The sequence below is a fragment of the Aythya ferina genome (genome assembly GCF_964211825.1).
Source record: "Aythya ferina genome assembly, chromosome: 14".
NCBI lineage: Eukaryota > Metazoa > Chordata > Aves > Anseriformes > Anatidae > Aythya > Aythya ferina.
This window is the reverse complement of record NC_140312.1, coordinates 4,484,758-4,505,723: the sequence shown is the minus strand read 5'-3', so window position 1 is coordinate 4,505,723 and position 20,966 is coordinate 4,484,758. Positions and strand designations below refer to the sequence as shown.

At 48.2% G+C, this 20,966-nt stretch overlaps 1 long non-coding RNA gene across 1 annotated transcript in view; it reads left to right on the top strand.

The window, feature by feature from the left end:
• The first annotated feature begins 4,459 nt into the window (after positions 1 to 4,459).
• The window catches only part of LOC311444263, a 24,777-nt gene continuing 8,270 nt past the window's right edge, over positions 4,460 to 20,966 (top strand). Inside the window, exons 1-6 of the long non-coding RNA XR_014697786.1 lie at positions 4,460 to 4,547; positions 4,689 to 4,853; positions 15,886 to 16,008; positions 17,518 to 17,605; positions 18,537 to 18,965; positions 19,308 to 19,451. This is a non-coding gene — a long non-coding RNA (uncharacterized lncRNA). The remainder of the gene's footprint in view (positions 4,548 to 4,688; positions 4,854 to 15,885; positions 16,009 to 17,517; positions 17,606 to 18,536; positions 18,966 to 19,307; positions 19,452 to 20,966) is intronic.

Below are 20,966 nucleotides of genomic sequence, written 5' to 3'. Positions count from 1 at the left end.
TCAGTTCTCTTAGCAATTCCAGCTAGGAAATGTTCCAAGACAGAAATCCTTTTTCCAGGGCTTAAGGTCCAGATCTTGATATTCGTGATGACCTTTGCCTCTTTGTCACTTGTTGAATATGTGTGTGAGCTGATCCTTACAAAATACCTCTAAGATACTATAAATAATAATCTTAAAAATGTGTAAAGTGCTCTTTGAAGATTAATAGATAATGACTGAATTAAAGTGGTACAACTCTGGGGGACTGACCAGCTGCTAAAGATTCATTGGCTGAGGAACCAATGGTCAGCAAAACGCTGGTGGCTTTCTACTTTTTCCTAGTGTGTGTGGGGGGAAAAAATATGGCAGGATGGCGACAAGGGCTTTAAGAGGCTGAATATAGTTGACACACCGTTTGCACTTACTGTGACATTCCCCTGGCCCTGCCAGGATGCTGAGTCTTGCAAGGAGGCTGAGCCTTCAGATTTACCCTGGGAACCTGAAGAGACAAACATAAGGCAGCGTGTTTAGAGCCGTCTCATTTTCCTTAGACACAATGGCTATGCTTTGTGAACAGAACGTATGCTGCTCAGAGAGCAAGTGGTACGTGCCAAAGAAAATAGTAGCATCCTCCAGTATTTGAGAGTAGGCTTAGGTCACCTCCAGAGCACGGCAATGTTTAACCAAGGCTACTGGTACGGACCTTTGCAAAGTACAGAGTTAACAAGTGAAATTGGGCTCTGAGTTCTGTTAGGGTTTTTCTGTGTTTTGATTGAAGTATCTAACCAGATGCAGATAGGAGCACAGTGCAGAGATATGGAGGCACCTCCACAGACTGGGCTTTAGGTACCTCTGACAGGTCAGTTGGCTATAAAAACAAAATCAGTGTACACATCTGAACTCTTCTGAGGCTTTGCATAATGATTTGGTCCAAATAATTTATCTGAGATGTATTCTCTCTCCCTGCTTTCTGTCCTTCTCCAAAACAATCAAAACAGATTACAGAGAAGGCTGTTTGCTTTCTGGTCGGGGTGGCCTGGTGCAGCCACCTGGCAACCGTAGGCAGCCACGTGAGACAATGGGCTGCTTTAGGGCATCATGGACATCCCTGGTGAGAACATGTCACTGCGCCTCGTTCAAACCTGCAGCGCTGCCCTTGGCCCTGATCCAGCAGAGCAATTACGCATGTACTTAGACCACCCATGGCCTTCATATTTCTGCCTGTTGCTCTTGAGTTATAAGTATCCCTCAAGCAGTTCGAGGATGGCTCCTGTCCAAGGTTGTATCACACAACCATCAGCAGGGCTGTGCTATGATGCAAGGGCTGCTGAATAATCCTAAATCCTTGGATGTGGGAGGGAGGGCAAGGGAAGCCAATGTTACTGAGTTGCCCTGGGCTCCCGCCACAAACCAGTGCTGGCTGTAGTCCACCCTGGATCCCCGTGATGCTTGGCATTGCCTCCTTGCAGTCTAGCAGGTGATGGGCAGTGTAGTCGGTTTTCAGTACCTGTAAAATGGGCTGATTTTTTTTTCTTCCAAAGAAAAAGGGTGATAAAAATCAGATGTGCAGGTTATTAAAGGAACTTCTGGACTGACATACCTGCTTTAAAGGTCTTCCCCCGGCCCGTTTTGCCTCACTGAGCACAGCGGGCTAGCAGAAACGTTGGCACCGCACAGCTTACGCCCTTGAAAGAATACACAGCCAGGGCTTTACCTTGGCGAGTTGTTCCAGCAGTCTTAGTGTCTCCTGTAAATGTCAACCTTTACTTAGTGTAACCCTAGATCTTTGTGAGGAGGATGGAATTAGACTCAGCCAAATGAAGAGTCCGGGGACCTTTGCAACCCAACACCAGAATGATTACAAGGTACATACAGATCATGCTGCTGACATAAACCATAATGACGACATTCTAGCATTACCTGAATAGTTGACATGGCTGCAGAATTATGCTATATGCAACACAGGGACAAATTTAACATCGGGTTAGGAAAGTATTAAGGCTGCACGAAGCCCTTTTGCCAGGTGTTTAGATCATGGAAAACCCATTAAATCTGTTTTCGGATCAAAATGAGCATCTGCTGCATCTGAAATACACCGTGTTATAAAGAGTGTGGGGAGCAAGGAGGAGTGCAATTCTGAACCTACATTTAGAGGGAGGGCAGGCCTAGACTGCATCAGCATATTAATGTCTTGGCATGCCTTTTATTTAGAAAACAGGCTGAAATAGAAATACGGGATAGCAGCCTTCAGTCAGTTTGAGTGATGCATTCTGCAAGCCATCTGCATGCACTTGGGGGTGTTGCTTATTTTTATAGAGCTGCTTAAACATTGGGAGTGTACGCTAGACACTTGGATGTCTTGTGGCACTGCCCTACACAAATTAACAGTGATTGGAAAGTAGGATCACAAAGAATGAGTTCTTATTGAAGGCAGTGGGAAGGCAAAAGCAATGTCTTGAGCTGTTTTCTGTGCTACAGGGCTAAATGGGGAGGTCGTCACCACTTCAGCAGTGAGTTTTCTAGTTACAAGTTACTTGGTGACATGATTATGTGCCATGAAAGCAGCTTTGCTGTTGTTCCTGCGGTGCTGAAGGGTGGTGGTGAATGCCAGGCTTCTGTAGGACGTGAGAAAAGAGCAGTTTTATTGGTTTCATTTCCCACCCAGCAAGGCTCCTGAGTTGACTGGCTAGGTGGCAGGGAAATCCGCGATATTTTCAAGCTGTGCAATGAATTCTTAATGGCTGCTCTTGGGATGGGGAGGTGGGCGGGCTTGCATCAGCTGAGATATTCTGAAAATAAGCAAACAGCTGAAGAGGTTATTGTGGCCATTGGTGAGGTATTTACAGAAACTGCAAAGTCCTGCTTGGGTTTGAAGCTTGATGGGAGCTCTTCTAAATTATAGAATTGCAGCTGAATACCGAGGCAGTTTTCGTAGCATATGTTCAGAACATGTAGTGCTGAAGTGTGCTATTTCAAAGGTTCGTGTTTTCTGTGTTAGGTTTTTAATGCCTTCTTCCAAGCAGGTAGGATTTTAGACTGGCATCTGAACAATCGTAGGTGGAAGTCCTGTGGGGATTGCCATATATGCTGTCCAGGAAAGACAAAAAGGTGCGCTGGCTTCCAAGGACAGCTAATCCCACAGTTTGCTGTAGGATTTGCAAAGACTTCCAAGCATGGAGAACAGCACAGCTGCTGAGAAGTGTGTCCGGCCTCCATACCTGGAAGTCTTTGAGCTTAAAATGAGTTTGACCACTGTACAGAGCAGAATGTCACGAGGAATGTCACATCCACACCCTGTGGGATGTTGGTGTCCATGGGCAGAGTGCCGGCACATGTGCACTTGGCGTGTTATCGCTCATGGTACACGTCCTGCTCACCGTATGGTGTGAGAAGAGGGGCTGTCATCACCTCTCCATCCACATCACCCTCTGCTTGCTTTGAGGCTCCCAGCTCCAGCCCTTAGGGGTGAGCCCGGTGGCTCCAGGTGGGGCTTGGGGGCCGCCTAGTGGGGTGCTCGCCCCACAGGAGCCAGGCCCCTCACCCAGCGGCTGGAAACGGGCAGCAGACAGGGCCAGGAGTGAATTGACTTTGTCCCTCCTGTCACACACCTCCTTTGGGTACAGCTGCTTCTCAGGGCTGGAAAATCCTGGCCGTCCCACCCCTTGTTCGGGCAACAGCTGAACTGCCGCTGGACATTGGACACTTGAGTCAAACTGGAGTCAAACAGTTCCTAGGACCAAGTGACCAAATCCCTTTTTAAGCACCGAAATTAAGATGCTTAGAGCTTATTTTAAGAGATGCTAAGCTTCCACTTGAAATCATGAGGGTCCAAAGGGGGTAAAATAAGTCTCAGGGGGCTCCTCAGCAGGAAGGTTCTCATGCCGTGGCCACAGCCTGCAGTGGCTGTTGGGGAGCTGCAGTGGGCACAGCCTCAGCAGCTCCTGTTGGGTGATGCTTGTGTGGGAATGGTCTCTATTGTCCCAGAAATGGGTTTGTACCCCCCTGTGTGAAGTAGAAAAAGTCACCTTAGGCTCTTCGGCCAGCCAGTTGCCCCTGTCACCCTACAGTGCGGTGGTGACTTTGCTGTGAGTCATCAGGATTAAGTTAACGGGGCCAAGGAAGAGCGCAGCCTAGCCAGCTTGGTGCTTCGTGTGGGCACACCTTCCAAGGAGGTGGAGATCTCATTCCAGCAGGCTTAGGAGATCTGAATCGTGTGGTCAGTGCATGGAACTGTGCATGACTCAGGGGTTTGCTATCCGGTGCTTGCGATGACTTGCTGTTTCTCTGCATTACATCTGCACTTTCTGCAGCGCGTGGTGTATTCTGATCCCTGCTCTCCCCAGACCAGACCCGATACTTACCTATGAAGACAATTTTTGTGAACAGCACTGAATGAATTGTGACTGCAATACCATAGGATGGCAGTACTATATTAGTAATTACCAAAATGGACAAAGTGGGGAAAAAAAAAAAAGCCTCTTCTTTTGCCTAGCCTTTTTCAGAGCCTCTTTCTTTTGCCTAGCATTTAAATTGCATTGAACAGGAACCAAGAGAAAGCATGGCCTCAGGTGGGAACACATTCAAATGTAGTCTGTAGACTGATGCCAATAGCGAAGTTACCCTCAGAAGCAAATAGTAAGCTGGGGTAGCTTTTGCAGAACCTGCATAGCTTTCTCCTGCTATAGCTTCTGCCATCTCTTGTAACACAGGTGTGCCCTGGGTGGCCATCCCACAGCGTATCCTGACAGTCAGCCAGATCCTTCTGCCCTGCAGCCCTGATGTTTTACAGCTGGTAGAGCTGTAGATGAAACCTCCTGAGCCCTGCCTGCCCATGTTCTTGCTGTGCAGAAGAGAAAGTCGAGGTGAAAGCAGAGGTGAGTGACCGAGTTTTGGGCTCTGACCCTGGCACCTTGTCCCTGCTGCCTCCTGTGCCCCGGACAGGGGAAGTCACTGCACAGGGTCAGTGGCACTTGGCCTTCAGGCCACCAGCCACCACGCTGTATCTGTGTGAGTCACCTCACCTCTGTGCCCGCTGTGATTTCTGGTCTTAAATCCTGTCTCGTGTCAGCTCCACCAACACTGGTGATGCTGGCACGTGTTCAACCCGTGGAGCCACCAGCAGTGGGGACAGGCAGTGCCAGTGCTTCCACGCACGGAGCAAATTCCCTGGGTGAGATTAAACCCTTAAATTAAGCACGAAACCCAGGTTTTCCCTTGAGAGTGTTTGCATTGTGAGGCCAGTGTTATTTAAAGCTCTCTCATCTCCAGTTTCACTGACATGCCCCGAGTTTTTTTTTTAGCTCGCTGGCCTCCCAGCAGCAGGGTGTCCGTCTGGCTGCTGGGGACAGCCGTCCCCGTGCTACTGTCCCATTTTTTTAAAAAGTTATTCCAGCCACAGAGCTTTTATACAGAGCATAAATCATGCGTGCAAAGTGCAAATAATAAGATTATCACTAGTTCAGAGGCATGTTTGTAGAATTAGGCGATGTAATTAAAAGTGTCAGTTCCTCAAGTTGTCATTATTCAAGCAGCATAAATTAAGCCATTGCTGTACAAAGAAAACGTTAAAGGGAAATAATTTTACAAAACCCAAGCCATTTCATAGAAAATGGAGCTGGCAAAGTGTTCCATAAAACTAAGTAACTTACACAGATGTTTCTCAAATGCACAATAAAGGCACACCTGCTCTGTGTTTTCTGGTTTTGACGCTAGGAAGCTGAAGACTGGCCTGTTTCAGCTCTCACAGTCAGCTCTAATGACAGTGGCACGTGCCATTCCCTAGGTTCAAGGGGAGCAAAAGGTTAGTTTAAGCGAGGAGCAATGGCATTTGGGCTTCCACAACGCCCTGTGTGCCTGGCTCGTGCTGAGCAGTGAGCTCTGTTGTTGGGGAGCCCACACGAAGGCTGGGCGTGGGCTGTGTGGTAGAGTCCCCTCCAGGAAATCTGAGCAGCCTAATTTTAGCTATGTGTGGGGCATTTGAGCTGGAAGCAGCTGGTGTCATGCAAATCTGTCAACCTGCCAAGCAACCTGAGTGCATTGCTAAAGCAAATATGTTCATTTCCACCCAAAGGCAAGCTAGAAAGCCAGGCCTGGGTTTAGCTTGCACTTGACTTGATGTAAACCACAGCAATAGCTTTGGAACCACAGATGGTGCAGTGCCAGAATCTCAGATTTTAATGCCATTTCATTAGCAAAGTGAGGCTCGACTTATTTTTCTCACCCCGGATTGCATTTTATGCTGGCACTTACCTGTTTCTGTTTACAAGTGCTAGAAAGCTTTTCTGGTCATATACTTTCTGCTCCCCTCTAGTGAAAAGGCTTCTACAGTAAGAAGTTCATCTAATGAAAACCACCGGTGGCCTGAGCCTAAACTGCTGGTGGTCCCTTGATCTACCAGACGTCATGCTGATTGCTGAGGAGTCTATCTAGGAAGCGATCTCAGTGGGTGCTCGGGTTTCTGTCTTTTTGGCAGCTGACACACCAACTTCCTAGGTAGAAAAGTCCTAAAAATACATCAAGGCTTGAAATTTCTGCCTGCCAGAGAAGGACAGAGAGAGGCTGTCTGCTAAACTCCAGCTGAAGTGTCCTGTAAGCAAGCTATAATGCCTAATGGCTGCAAAGTCTCAGGAAAACAGAAGTGCCCCATGTAGTGCCTGCTAGGTGGGTGCAGCGGTGCCCAGCTGCTCTGCAAACAGGCAGCGAGGGATTTTCCCCATCAGCCGTAGCCTTTGGAAGTTAGGAGATGATGATCTGAAGGCTTCTCTGCAGTGCATGGCATAGAAAAGCCAGGGCATTGTCTCTGCCTGCTCCTCTCTCCCCCAAAAGTTTGCTTATTAAGAGAGCTGGTTGATAAATGTGTTTAAAGTTTTAGAGTTAAGCATGCAATAGAGGTAGAGATGAGCTACAGTTCTTGTTGACTGTTTTTGGTGAATGGATGAAGTTCCTCTCTCAGGCAGTGAGGACTAACCAGTGAATTTTCTCACTATCTTTCGAAGCAACAGCACAGTGAGATAGTGTTATGGAAAAAGCTCTCAGATACCCCATATCCACTAACTGATACAGCTGAAAAGCTGAATCTGGAAAGGATGAGTTGCCATCCAGGCAACAGAGAGAATAAAGGTCCTACCCTCAGGTACACCTCACCCCCTGCTCTGCCAAGGAAACACTTGATCCTCAGCTGTTTTTTCATCTGAATTTGGAAGGCTCAAAAATCCCCTCCCTGTCCCTTATTTTCACTGCCCTCTGGATAAGACCCAACCAGAGTGTGTGAGATGTTTATTGTGCTGTAGTTGCTGCATGGCCAGGGCAGGAACAGGGCGTCCTGCCTCCTTGGCTGCTGTAGGGGAATACCCAGGGAATACCCAGGTGTTCTCATGGCTCATGCTGGTACCTTTGAGTTAATTTGCTGGTCTGTGAACTTCTGTGGCTGCAAACGATGTGCTGTTAGAGGATCAGAGTGGGCTGCTGCTGCTGCAAGGTAGAGCAGGGCGAAAGACTAAATCCAAATCCCATGCAAAATCCCCTGTAGCATCTCTGTCCCTGCTCTTTTGTGTCTACCTGCTGGTGAGCCACCTTTAGGAAGAAGCTGTGGAGCCCAGCAGATGCTCAGCAGCATACCTGAGCCTGCAGCCCAGCTGAGTGTAAAGCAGCAGCCGAATGCCTTGGGGACCGTTTGCCTCTTCTCCCAGCCCAAGACACTAAAAGTATTGGTGGATCGGCTGCTTGCAAAGTAACTTGTTAATGGAGTGAGGTGTTCAAAGGGGAGAGCCCATCATGGCTTCACCCCGTGCACACACACTCTGGGGCTGGGATGCCTCTTGGCTGTCAGCAGACTCCATGTGTACTTTGGAAGCCGGAGTCTTACTGGAGGACAGCCTGGTTCCTGGGCACAAGGGTAAGAGATGCTCCAGTAGGCAGGCACACTGAGGGATGGGCTCGCTTGGCTTGCCAGGATGCCTGAACGCCAGCCCTCAAAGAGTCTGCAGGTAAGACAGAGCTCAGCGTGCCAGACAGGGGAGCACCACGATCAGAAATGGCAAATCACAGCCCTGCCTCTCCTCCCCACCCCCTGAAAAGCTATCGCGTAACTTGAGAATGTAATTAATATGCTGGAAATTAAAGTATTACTCACCTCTAAGCCATCAGTTTGGGTCTGGGGCTCTTGCTGCCAGCGGATGGAGTCAATGCTGAGTCTTGAAGTGGAAAGTCTGCTCTCCTCCCACTCCCCTCCGAGGACTGAGGGCTGTCTGGGGTGGTGGGTTACATTTCTAACGTGCAGATCCCTGCTCATGAGTGATGGCACGGCGGGAATGTCAGCTGGATGGGAATAAACTGCAGCAATTTATTCTCTCCAGCATGTTTGAGAGTCAGCAGAGCCGCACCATTAGCTGGAACAAAACAGGCCCAGTGTTGGGATACAATAGTGGCCAGCTCTGGAGTCACTTACAATTTACCCTGGTAGTGCTCCTGAGTGCTGGAAGGACGCCAGCTCAGGTTGATTGCGATTCTCTGCTTTGAAAGGGGGCCAGAAAAAAAAGAAAAGCGAGACAAACCTTTGTTAGAAGCAGGCCGCTTTTATAGCTTTTATACAGATCTGGAATGTAAACCGTTTTGTATTTACTCAGGGTATTAAAGAAATTAGGGGCTGCTCCCACTCTCCAAATGCTGAGGAATGCAGGGGACGGCTTGCATTTGGTGGAGCCAGTTTACACCTTGCTGACTCCAGCAGTTTCGTGTTAGACTTCTACCGAGTCTGGAAGCTGTGCAAAGTCCTGGGAGCTGAAGTAATGTCTGGTGGCAGAAGCATGTTGCCATTACATGTTTAGATACCAAGCAAGGTGTGTTCTTCGGTGAGGTACCGTGGAGGCGAGGAGCTGGAGCCGGGGCATTTCTGCAGCTCTGGGTTGTGTCTGGGCCCAGCGTCAGTGCAGTGAGTTCACCAGGATGTTCCTGTGCTCCAAAACATTGCTTTGCAGTGCTCTGGGGAATTGTTTCATGCAGACGTGCACGGGTAGGACGAGATGTCCCCGAGCAAAGCTTTCCAGCCACCCTCATTTTGTTGCTTTCTAAATGCTGTGGCAGGGATGCAGCTTTGCCACTTGCAGGCTTTCTGTGCGGTTTACAGTTTGGGTGGATGTTTACATCATATTACCATCACAGACTGTGGTGCAGGGATGCTCTGGGAGCTGCACCTGCTTCCTCTGAATACTTTTTGCCTCTCCAGTTCTCTCTGTGCTCTGAGACCTCCAAGGAAGGGGTCTCAAACTCAAGAAGTGCAGCTCTCCGCTCCTGTGGACGAGCACCTCCACTGCCAGCCAGCAGGATTGACTCGGGTCCTCCAGCTAGACAATCTAGCCCGAGGAATTTAAACTATTATTCACCTCCCGATGGCATAATTATCAGATGAACTTTTGACACCTGCTTGAAGGCAGGGGTGGTGGGAAGAAATCGGCTATTCCAGCCATCCTAAACCCTTCTCAAAATGGGAAAGCAGCTGGCGCAAAGGTCGCAGATGCTGGGGGCCCTTCTTCCTGAAGGGCTTTGTCAGGAGCTTTTGAAGTGACATTTCAGCTGATAGCACGTCAGGCTCTGGGATAGATGAGGAACATTTTTTTATTTTTTTTCCAAAGGGGGTTTCTGGACAGGGTAACAAGAGGTCTTAGTGTGAAAAGAAATGGACCTGCCCTGGGGAGAAACTGAGTGGCTTCACTGCCAAGCTGGTGCCTAGGTTAGGTTTGATGGTACGAAGTAAATTAATTCTTACGACCAACATTTAGGTTTGGTGTTCAGGCAGAAACTTCCAGAAGGGTGAGCCCATCTTCCCATTTGTGCTTGCCTTCTGGCACCACTCCCTCGGGTTTAACTTCAGATGTTTTGACATATCTGATATATTTTCCACTGGAAGTTAAAGCTGTGCCAGTCTGAGCTATGTGGACCTATCTGTAGGTAATTCGAGGAGTGGGGAGCGTTGTGGGAGTTGGCCAGCCCTAGGTAGGACACTGGTATCTGCAGAGACCGTGTACCCGTGTGCCCACAAGCTGGGTCTCTGCGGGCTGCGTTGTGATCCAGCTCCACAAAATGTGTCTGAATTTATTGAGAGAGCTTCCCAATGAGTGTGGGTCCAGGCATTTCAGAGAACAATGTTTTATCCCGGCCTTTCCCTCAGCACGTGACTTGCCGGAGCACGAAGGATCGCGCTCATCACACCCTTGTTCCATGGCCCTCACGGCACCGCTCTTACAACGGGCTTGTTCCCTGGGTGCCCAGGAAGCATTTTGAGGCAGGGAAATGGCTCCGAGCAGGGACTTGTGGTGTGCCTCAGCCAGAGGATGCCACAACAAGTGCAGCGGGCGGATGGCGTGCGCTGCCCGCTCTGTTTTTAGCTCTCACAGGAGCTCCCCATGCATGCTCAGCGTGCCTCCCCGACAGCTGCTGCTCCCCGCATGGCCCCCAGGCACCCTGCTCGTGTGCTGCTGGCCTCAGCGGCTCCATTTAAAAGCAGCATTGCCTGTGCTGTGTCAGTGATGTGCTGCCTGCCTCCTCTGCACGGTGCAGCACCGACGTTGGCATGAAACCCATCGTCTGGCTGGGCAGTGGGTTGTTAGGTGTTTATGGCAGAGCACAACTGTCAGTAAATAGTTCTTGGGAAGGACAGAGGGAGTTATATGAGTTGAGCCCCAGGAAAATGATAAAATGATCCTCACTTGTCAAACTCAAACTGGTGTTTCTGTGTGAGGGCAGGACTTCAACTGGGCATCTCAAAAACCAGCGGGGTGAGCGCCAGTGGCTGCAGCCCCTCAGGCCCCTGGCTGCTTGTCCTCACCCCTGGCAGGGGGAGCCGGGCCCCCCAGCCCCCTAAAAGTAAGCATGTGTATCTGTTTTTTTTTCCTGCCCTTTGCTTCCAGGAGGGTGTTGTGGTTAATTTCACGTGGCATTAAGGACTGTGTCAGCAAGGATTCACTTCTGGTGTTTCCCACGTAAATAAATCTTGTCTAAGACTCTCGTCCCTAAACAGCCACAGGAGACCCCGAGGCATCTGAAGCATTTTCATTTCTGCCAGATTTCAATTTAGCATGTCATTTTCTTTTATGTTGTTGTTTGATTTGCCCGTGCTCACCTGCCAGCCCCGAGCAAACGGCAGGTGGCACCAGCGCCCTGCTTCAGCGGAGCAGCTGAGTACTACTGAGCATTGAAACTGTAAAAATAAGGCCACAGCAGACTTCTCAAGGTATTATTTTTACTGTTTAAATGTGCCTGGTATCTCCCTGTAGTCCATAAATCCTTGCTTGCACATCCTGGCTGGGTTGCTGATGTGTGGTGTCCCCAGTATCACGGTGCGTGTGGAAGGCAGGAATGCACTGGACCTGCTGAATGTGCTTAATCCCAAATACCCTGCTAACCCTTTGGCTTTTAGCTTGGCAAAACTTAACGGGATGTGTCCAGATGAGTCCTGTAAGACCGGGCTCATTTCGGGAAGCTTTACAGTGCTGGAAGAAGGACGAATTGCTTGTGGCTGCGCAGAGGGAGAGCAGAGCAGCCCTCGGGGTTCTCGTGAGCACGTCGCTGCTCTGGGAGCTTGGAAAGCAGCCGAGGAGTTTCAGTGCTGCGCTGTGTGGGTGCCACTAGAAAATACCGCGGTTATTTTAGGAGGATGTATTTTCTGTCAGACGTTTCTTTGATAAGACTCCGTTCAGACAGGATTTGATATAATGTTGTGTTTTGCTGCCCGTACTAATATGCGTAATATTAATAGTAACACAGTGTGATAGGACCTGGGCATCGAGATTGTCATTTAATTCTGCTGAAGATGATGGAAAGAGCTTTCATTGATTTAAACATGCATTTCATTTAGCTCCACCATCTTCAGATGGGGTAGAGTAATAATAACGTATGCATGAGAAGTAAGAATACAAGTTCTGGTGTATTAATTTATGGGTATGTAAGTGAAGGGTTATGGGGGTTTTCAGCACAGAGTAGCTATGTGAAGTAACTCTGCGTTTGGCCACACAGGAATTGAGTTCTTCAACACTGCTGTAAATAGCTGTATCCAGTGGTTCTGAGCAGAATGGTCCTCAGCTCCTACGTGAAGGCAGGGAGACACGTTTCCTGATAAGTAACTGACACATTTTCTCACACGTTACTGCACAACCGGTCAGCTTCCTCCTGTGCTGAGACCAGTTTGGGCCGGAGACTGACTCCAGAAGCTGTGGTTTGCACTCGGAGGCACTGCCTGTTGCTGTGTGCTGAAAGCAGCCTCATTTCCATCTCCCTGGTGTCCCATTGCTGCTTCGCCAGCCTGGCTCACCTGCATCGTGCTGCGTGCAGGCAGGAGGAGAGGGAGAGGTTTGGGATAAGGGCTGTCACCCCGTCCCCCTGCTCCTTGCCTCCTCTCCAGCGTGTGCTCATAGATAACGTGTGGCATGGCGTGGCTTCTGGGCTAGCTTCCTGCTGGGTGCTGCAGCACAACGTAGGGATGCCTGAGCCCAGCTGGGACAAGCGGCAGTGCTTTTTCTGCAGACTCAGCTGGGGGACACCTAACAGGTAGGATGTTACTGGTTTTGGCACCCATCCTGACCAGCTAAAACTTGTCGTGTGTGCTCACACACTGCTTGCTGCGTGGTGGATGTGCTGAGACATTTGCAAAACTTGTGAATTTGTACTCCTTTTACACCAGTTGCTTTTCTAAGGCTGTTTTCCAGGTGCAGCTGCATACCTGCTACAGTAAGAGCTCGAATGTGCTGATTACTTCAGCATCCTTCACATCGCTCAGTAGTTACAGAGCTCCTGGATGGCTGTGGTGAGCAGGGCAAGTGCTTTAGTGTAACATGCAGATCTATAGCTTGGTGTGGGTATGGTTCCCTTTGAATCCTTTATTGAGGAAGGGTTCCTGAAACAACAGTGCTGCTTGTATGAAACCCTGTTTTGACAGCTAATGAAAGCTTCAATCCTTACAATGCTGGTGGATGCCATTTCTGTTACAATTATCACCAGCAGCTCTGCAATTTGGGGAGCCAAGTTTCACGGAAAGCACGATTACTCTAGGACTTGTAAAAAAAGACACATCATGATTTCCTAAGGCAGCACTGACAATTTAGCGTATTTGCTTCCCAGAACGTGCTGCGTGAGCCTGAGCTGGCATGTGTGAGAGCAGGTGGCCGCTGTCAGTGCTGGGGCAGCACGGGGAGGAAACCTGCTGCTGTTTTCCTGCTCCTTGGGCATCGTGTGCGCGTTGCACGCCGTCGCGTGGTGTCCCCAGCTACTGCTGAGAGTGCTGGTCTGCCTCGTGCTGGGAAGTCCTCAGCTCTTCACCTAATAGGCATCACTGCTGGCGTTGCTTCATTGCAGAGCTTGGACGTGAAATCAATCATTCAGTAGGTACAGCAAGGAAGGGAGCTGAAAACAAGTAGGAGATGGAACGAGGGGATAGAAAAAATCACATTCATTAACCGGGGTGATGTTGAACTGCTCTTTTTCACTTGTTTCCTGGTTACAGGAGAGGGCAGACGCTCTGAGCATCGCTCTTACTTGCTGTTTGACAGGCTTATCTGTGTGTACATGTACTTGTGCAAGCTTGTGAATGGTTGGTAAAAGCTTTTAAGTTGTGGGTCAAACCTGCCCAAGTTAGCAGCGAGCAAAGCTGCTGGGGCATGCAGCCCAGCGTGTGGCTGGTCGTTCCCTCTTCCTCACCACCGCTGTGCAAGTAACAGACACCATCCACATTTCTGCTTGGTGTCTTTCCTTATATTTGTCCTTCTGATCTTGTGTTTCTGACCTCCCCTACTGCTTTGCTGTTGAGCCGTGGAAGTGGATGAGGTGTGGGGCCCGTGGGCTGCTGTCACGAGGAGGCAGAGCTTGCTCCATCCATCCCTGCCCCAGCTGGGCACCGCTGCTCCGAGCACGTGGGGAAGGAGAGCGGCTGCAGCAGCGCACCAGAAAGGAGATTGATCTTCTCAGAGGTTTGAATACCCAAGTCCATTAGAGTTTCCTGGGAAATATCAGCTCAGATTCATGCTGGCGTACCTTGGAAATCTTTTAAAATTAAGTACCAAAAATCAATGCGTTGCAAGACTCCCAGCATGTAATTCTGAACCCATTAGGAGATTTGTGCTAATTTTGAAAATAATCTTTCTATTTTAACTGTTACTTTGAACGTATTTTGAAAGTATTTTGAACTTGTGTATCTGGCAGAAAGGGAACAATTAAAGGAAAGATTACATTGTATTACTTTAATTGTGATGGATTGAATCATTTGCTGAAGGAAAGTATCTACAAAGCGTATCTAAGTGCAGAAGCGAAAATGAAAATGAAAATTGGTCTCAGCTGTTCCACTCCCCATGACAAATGTGTATTTATGTAATCCATCCCTTCTCATATCTTGATAGCACTGCGCACACAGTGCATGAATTAATTCTACTGAGAACTGCGGTGAGATTATCTCTGAGCCCATGTAAGCACGAGGAATCCACCTTTAGTCTCAGGTCCCCTATATATTCAGTGTGGCTGTTGCTGGTGCTTGCTTCCACCAGCAGTGCCAAGGCCAGGCAGTGGAGGTTGAGGCACGGGGGGTTTGGTGACAGCCCTTGATTAGCTGGTAGTTTTCTCTTTGAAGGAGCACTTCTTAGAAAGCAGCTGTAGGTGGCTTTCCAGCTGCTCCACATTGGGACGAAACTTCTCTTAGGAGTGAAATTTTGGTCTAAGAGCTTCCTGTGCTGGCAGTTCGGGGAAGAAAAACAAACCTGCTATTGGGAGTGGGAAGAATTCACTGATCGCTATGAGACAGGCTGACCCTGGAGGGCAGGGAAGGAGATCTTGAGCTCATATGGTCTTATTTTACCCTGGTCCCACTGATGTATTTTAATCACCATGCAGGTCTGGATGAAAAGCAGTGCCCCAAAAAGGCTGGGTTTGGAGATAGGGTGTGCGGTATCTTGACAGCGAGTCATTTATATCTACCTGTATGATGTACAGACAGTGCCTTAATTCATGCTGTCCTCTCGCTACCAGTTAAAGGTAATTGTTAATGGCAGGTTCAGTAACAGCGTCCTGCACAACTGCACTAATTGCAAATCCTGGATCTCACTGGAAGCGAAGTCCCCTCCCTTGCAGGAGGGCTGCGAAGCTGCCGCTGCTGGTGTGAGTGAATGCCCCGTGGTGCTGCGTAATGAGAGCGCCGTGGGTGAAAGGAGCGCTGCAGCAGCTCGCGTGGCAGCAGTGCCCTGAATTCAGAGCTCTCTTCCCTCCCAGGGACACGGCTGCTGCATCTTGGAAGCTGTAAGAGGTCGAAGGAATAGAGTCTAACACCTGCTGTAAGCCCTGTCTCGGCTAAGGTTGCTTTGGGGAGAATGAAGTAAGAGCATCAGCTCCCCTTCCTGCCCCTCCAGCTGCTGGGGACTGAGCGATCCACAGTCTCTATATGCTTCCTTCGTTGTGGAAAATGCTTCCTCCACTGTGAGCTAGGGGCATTTTAATTTCATGAAAATCCTCCCTGCGGTATGGCAAAGGTCCAGCTGGCCACATGCTATTGCCATGTGCTGCCAGAATAAAGTGGTCATGTTGGACTTCCTCATCTGCCTGATGAAATAAATTCCTTGTCTCTGCGTCAGGATGGGGACTATATGGGTGTGTATTGGGTATGGTGAAACAGAGCACGTGGAGGAAAAACTCTGTCTTCTGGCAGCCGCACATGTGAAGCCAGGGATGAGGTGGAGATGTGTTCATTGATTGCAGGTGCAAACAAAATTGTTCCCCATCCAGTCCCTTGCTCAGAAAGGTATTAAGTTGCTGCTGAAACTTGTACAGCTTTCACCTTCAGAAAATCAGGCAACGAATGGTAAACAAATGATGATTTTATTAATACTGTCCTTTTTGGAGGTTTAAACTAAATCTAGTTTGTGATCTATTGAACAGGTTCTCTCGCCTTAATTTTTGTGGCTCGGTGTTACCTGCAGCTGTACTGCGTGAGGGCCAAGCACTCATCACCCCCAGTGGTGCTGTCAGCTGCAAGTGCTCGATACCTCTTGGGACTGGCAGGTATGGAAAGAAGCACAGCAAGCATGTAAGATGCCTGATGCCACCAAACTTAGTGTTAGATCCCTTTGGGGTGTATCATCTGTCTTTAAGCTACTCCAGTCCCTGTTTCAGCCTGTAAGGTGCTGGCAGCTGTTCTGCTCTGTCTTTAGAGCCTCTAACGTGAGCGCAGGGGCAGCGGTGCTAAGATGCTGCTGAAGGCAGTGAATGGCTTGTGTGAAGCTCCATGGCATTTTGTCCAGCAAGGGATGTTTTGTCATGCAAGAATTGTATGTGCAAAGGTACAGCAACGGCTTTGGCTTCTAATTAAAGCTGCCCATGGGACCTGTGGAGCTATTGGGACTAGGAAAGCAAGGCTGCAAGATAGGTTTTTAAATCTGTGTGCTCTGCTGATAAAACCATTTGTATCTGAGGCTGTTAACTGTCCTTTTCTGATCCTTTCCTGGTTAATGAAAGTAGCGGTTGGAGGAAAATGTGAAGGTTTCGAGTTGCGAAAATGCATGTTTGCACCGCTAATCACTTGAAAAATCAATCTCCAGAACTTCATTTGTTAGGAGCAGCTGATTAGCTCCTCTCTGTGCTTTCTCCCTTTTAATAAAACCCCTGAGTCGAACGACAGAAGGGCCATAATTAAGGAGCGCTTTTTTTTCCTTTCCCAACGACATTCTGGCAAATGTTAAGCAGCGGGGAGCCGGGCATAAGCAGGACAGAAGAGCTTCTGCACCGCTTGTGCGAGCCTGGGCTTCACCTGGACAGGAGGGAGCTGAGCACTTTGCTCCTCTCTGCCCCAGCACTGATAAACTGGGGTCTGGTCACTGCTGTGCGGGTTGCAGCAGCTCTGTCCTTGCTCCGCTGTCCCCAGGGAATGCTTCTTGTTTGCCAGTTAGCAAACTGTGCCCTGAAGGTGACAACGGCAGTCACAGCAGAGCCAGACTCCAGGTTTCCCCATGCATCTCTCTCAGTGTCCCCAAGTTGGATGATGTTAAAGCTGACCCAAAGATCTTTTGCTATCTTTCTTCCTAGCAAAAGGTAACACAGAGGTCAATATTTCTGTGCTTGGGAATTTTACCCGGGAGAGTCTTGGCTTGAGTAGGAAAGAATAATTCTAAAGGCTAGGGAAATGGATACGTTAAAATCATAAAGGGTCATGCTTCTCTTAAATGACTTCCCTGCTCAAAAGTATGTAGTACAATTTGTCTAGCAAGGCTATAGATAAAAAGGTTGTTCAGTGAACAAAGTTGAAGGCTTTTTTCTTTTCCTGACTGATGCCTTCTGGTTTCTAAATGACCACAAATCAGCCATCTGGCATTGAAAATGTTTTTAGTATGAAAAATTAATCAGATACAATCTAAGCATAATATGACCTTGATTTTTCTCCAATGCAAAAAATAGTTTGCACCCATAAACTGCTGGGAGGAAATATGTCAATAGAGTAATCGCTCGTTTTTGTTTTGTAATTGCTTGTTAATTTGTTTGTGTTGAATTGGTCCCCTTTTTTTTCTTCCCCTCCAGGAAAGCAAGCAATACTCCTAGCCGAAGGTCTGCTTTGTGCAGGCAGTTCCCGTGTTTTCTGACCCACCCAGCCCAGCATGTACTTCAGGTATGACCAAAGCAACCTGCTGCCTTGGCCAAACAGTAAAGGCTAATGATGACAGATCGGGAGATAATAGTTTTATGGTGTGGACAAATAATTATTAGGCACTGAAACAATTCTATCAAGCACTGCACTTGTGGCTGAGATGAAACTTTAACCCTGGTCTCCAGAGATTAAAAAAAAAAAAAGACAAAATGTCAATATAATAAAAGGATGAGGCAGGGAAAAAGTCTTGGTTATTTTTCTTCCTTCTTTTCAAAACTGAGCAAAGAAGAAAAAGGATTGTTTTATAAATCCAGGCTCTGCATATTTACACAGAGGCTCCCAGGAGAAAATACACACAGCCACTGCAGATTGACTAGCAGAGTGGTGAGCGTGGCAGCTCTGGCAACTCATGCTCAAAGCTCTGCAGGCTTGGATTGTTTGGGGTTTTTGTCTAAATGCGGCTGCACAAACGCTTTGATAACAGAATGTCTGAAGACTTTTGCTGTATTTTATAGTAGTATCAGTATAAGGTGTAGTAAGGTGTAAATGGACAAATTGTGAGCTGTGGGTTGCAGTGCTCCTGGTAACGTGCAGAGCCTCCAGGCTGCCCTGAGGACCATGGGCGGCTGCTCCGTGGGAATCAAAGCAGAGCAAGCAGACTTGGGCAGAGGCAAGCTGAGCTTGTCCTGGCCTTTCATTATTGGTAAAGTGAGGCAGTTGTCCTGCAAATGACCATTTCTTGTGACATCCAAAATTTTTGGAAGTATTCCAATAGCAAAATATTTCCTAGGAAAAGTTGTATGTTGTGTTGATTTCTCTAAGAAGGATCAAGACTTAGTTTCTGAACAATGGTATTGCTGTAACTCTATCTTACGACATTTTTTAGAGTAATGTATTTTTGTTGTTTTTATTTTCTTTCTTTCTTTCTTTTTTTTTTTTTTTAATTCTCCAGAGGATCTGAAGACGTTTAACTAGACTTGGAAGTAGACTGTGTAATGGAGCGTGAAAAAACATTTTAGTCTGACCATGTGCTCTATAATATCAGATCAATCAGCCATCTGGCTTGGGAAAATGGAATCATCTTGATTACCAAAGTGTGCGGATCCCTCTGGGAGCTGCAGTTAGCTGCTGAGCGTCTCTGAAGAGTGCCCTGCTCTCCTCGCGTGTCCTTCACAGCAGCCTGCTGACAAGTCTCGACACAAGACAGACACAAATCAATAGCGTGTTTTTAAATGTTACTGAGATGGAATTTCAGGGAGCCTTCATGTTAATGTCATTTGGCACTTACATGGAGTAAACAGCAGACAAGGAAAAGCAGACTTGAACTTGGCTCCAAGAGAGTGATGCGAATCCAGGCCCGGCACCTATTTAACTCCCTGAGGTTGGTTATGTCCCTGCTGTGATCAGTGCATCAACTGGGGGTATTGCTGCTCCTGGGACTAACTCCTGTATGCTTGACACGTTATAACTTCTGGAGTCCTCAGCATGCCAGACGCACAGGCTATCACAATCCAAAGTTCTTCATAACCTGAAAGCTTGAGTGTCTTCTGTGCAAGTTGTTTAACCTGTCCAGACTGTAAACTCCAGCTGAACTACCTAAATCAGAGACTGGGAGTGGGAACGCAGCACCTTTTTTATTCTGGTTTCAAGTCACTCTTTACTAAGTGTAGCACTTGGTTGTTGTCGTATCTCAAAGCTGACACCAATTTTTCTCTTGTCTCAGGTGTGCTGTGGAAAGGAGATGGCCTGTGCTTGAGCCGTAAAACTGATGGGCTCCAGAGTTGGATTTGTTGTGCAGGTACAGTTGGTTTACAGCACACGTGGTCAGCCTGACCCTTCCCAGAAGAGATCTGAGCACCACCACTTGGTAAGTGCAGACAGATGGACAAAATCTCCAATTCTACACAGACAAAAGTCCTGGGAAGGCAAAGGATGAGTCTGGTGAGACCTTGGGTATTTGGTAGCCCAAGACTTGGGGATTAGGGTGGTAAAATCCTTTGGGTTTCTTAATGGTGCCAAAGTCTGGCCTTTGATTTCCATTGCTTTGTAGCTGTTATTTTTTATTTTTATTTTTTAAATTAAAACTGACCTAAGTGAATGGAAACAACTTGTTTGACCTAGAGACTCCAGCTGCTGAAAGTCCCTAAATGCTGCCCTCCCTCCTTCCCCCAAATCTTAATTTGCATTGTCCTGATTGGTAAACCTGAATTATGGGTTGTAAAGTCCTGGTTCTGGGCAGTTGCGTCATGTAGGTGTTCTTGCCAAATATTGCGAGAAGCTTCATCTTTGCTCTTTCCCAGCAAGGGAGTGGTGGAGAGGAGGAGGCAGAGGGAAACTGAGAATCCAGGCAGAGCAAGAGGAGCTCTGGAAGGCTGTCTGCCCTGGTGGAGCTAGAAATGGGTGATGAGCTTTAAAACAGAAGCGATCCAAAACAGAAGCGATCCATTTCCTATGAGTATTTCAGGAACTTAGCCTGGGTAAAACCTTTCTCTATCCCTAACAGTCCCAGATAACGACCTGTTTCCTACCTTTGATCCTACAAGCCAAGTGGTTCAGTTATGGTGTACTCAGTGCACTGGTGAGTGCTACTTAGGGCAGATTTCTGTCTTCTCTATGGATGAGGGGGTCTAAGGTGGTTTGTTGCTATATGAAGGAAATAACCTCTGCATCTGTCATCCCACCTGTGCATACTTGGCCTTTCAAGGCTTTTATTCTGGGACTGTAAAGTGTTTGTTTTTGCAGAAGGATGGCTGCTGAGATGTTAAAACTAGTCAGTATATTAACCTAAATGCTGAACATTAAAAGGGTGTTTTTATAACAAAAAAGCCATCCATGGTTCAGAAACAACCCAGGCACGTCAGCCCAGGTTGCTGATAAGCAGGTACTGCCTGTCCTGGGGCGCAGCCTGCAGGAGCGATGGTGTCCGGACGAATTACCATGAAAAGGCTCCAATGTGTCCTTGACATTTCCGTGCCCAAGGTCAGCCTGCTCGCCCGGATGGGAGGTGTAGGGGAACCTCTCCCGCTGTCCTTATGGGAACCTCTCCCGCTGTCCTTATGGCAGCTGTTTGCTCGGGTGCTGTCACGCCCGTGCTGCTGGCTGGGCAATGCAGGCTGCTGCTGCCTCCAGGACCCAGCCAGCCTTCACACCGTGCTGCACACCCTCTGCCCGGCACTGCTGCGAGGATGCTCCTGCCTCTCTGCAGCCCTGCTCTTCTCCTGCCCCTCTCCAGCTGCCTTTTTGCACTAGCCTCACCTGCATGTTCTCCACCCTGGTTCATGTTGCAGAATTTTCTGAGAAAACCAAAAACCCCTCTGAGGAGCCCATTCTGGCTACCTGGGCGAAGTTACATGGTAGAGAGAGAGGAAAAAAGACCAGAAGA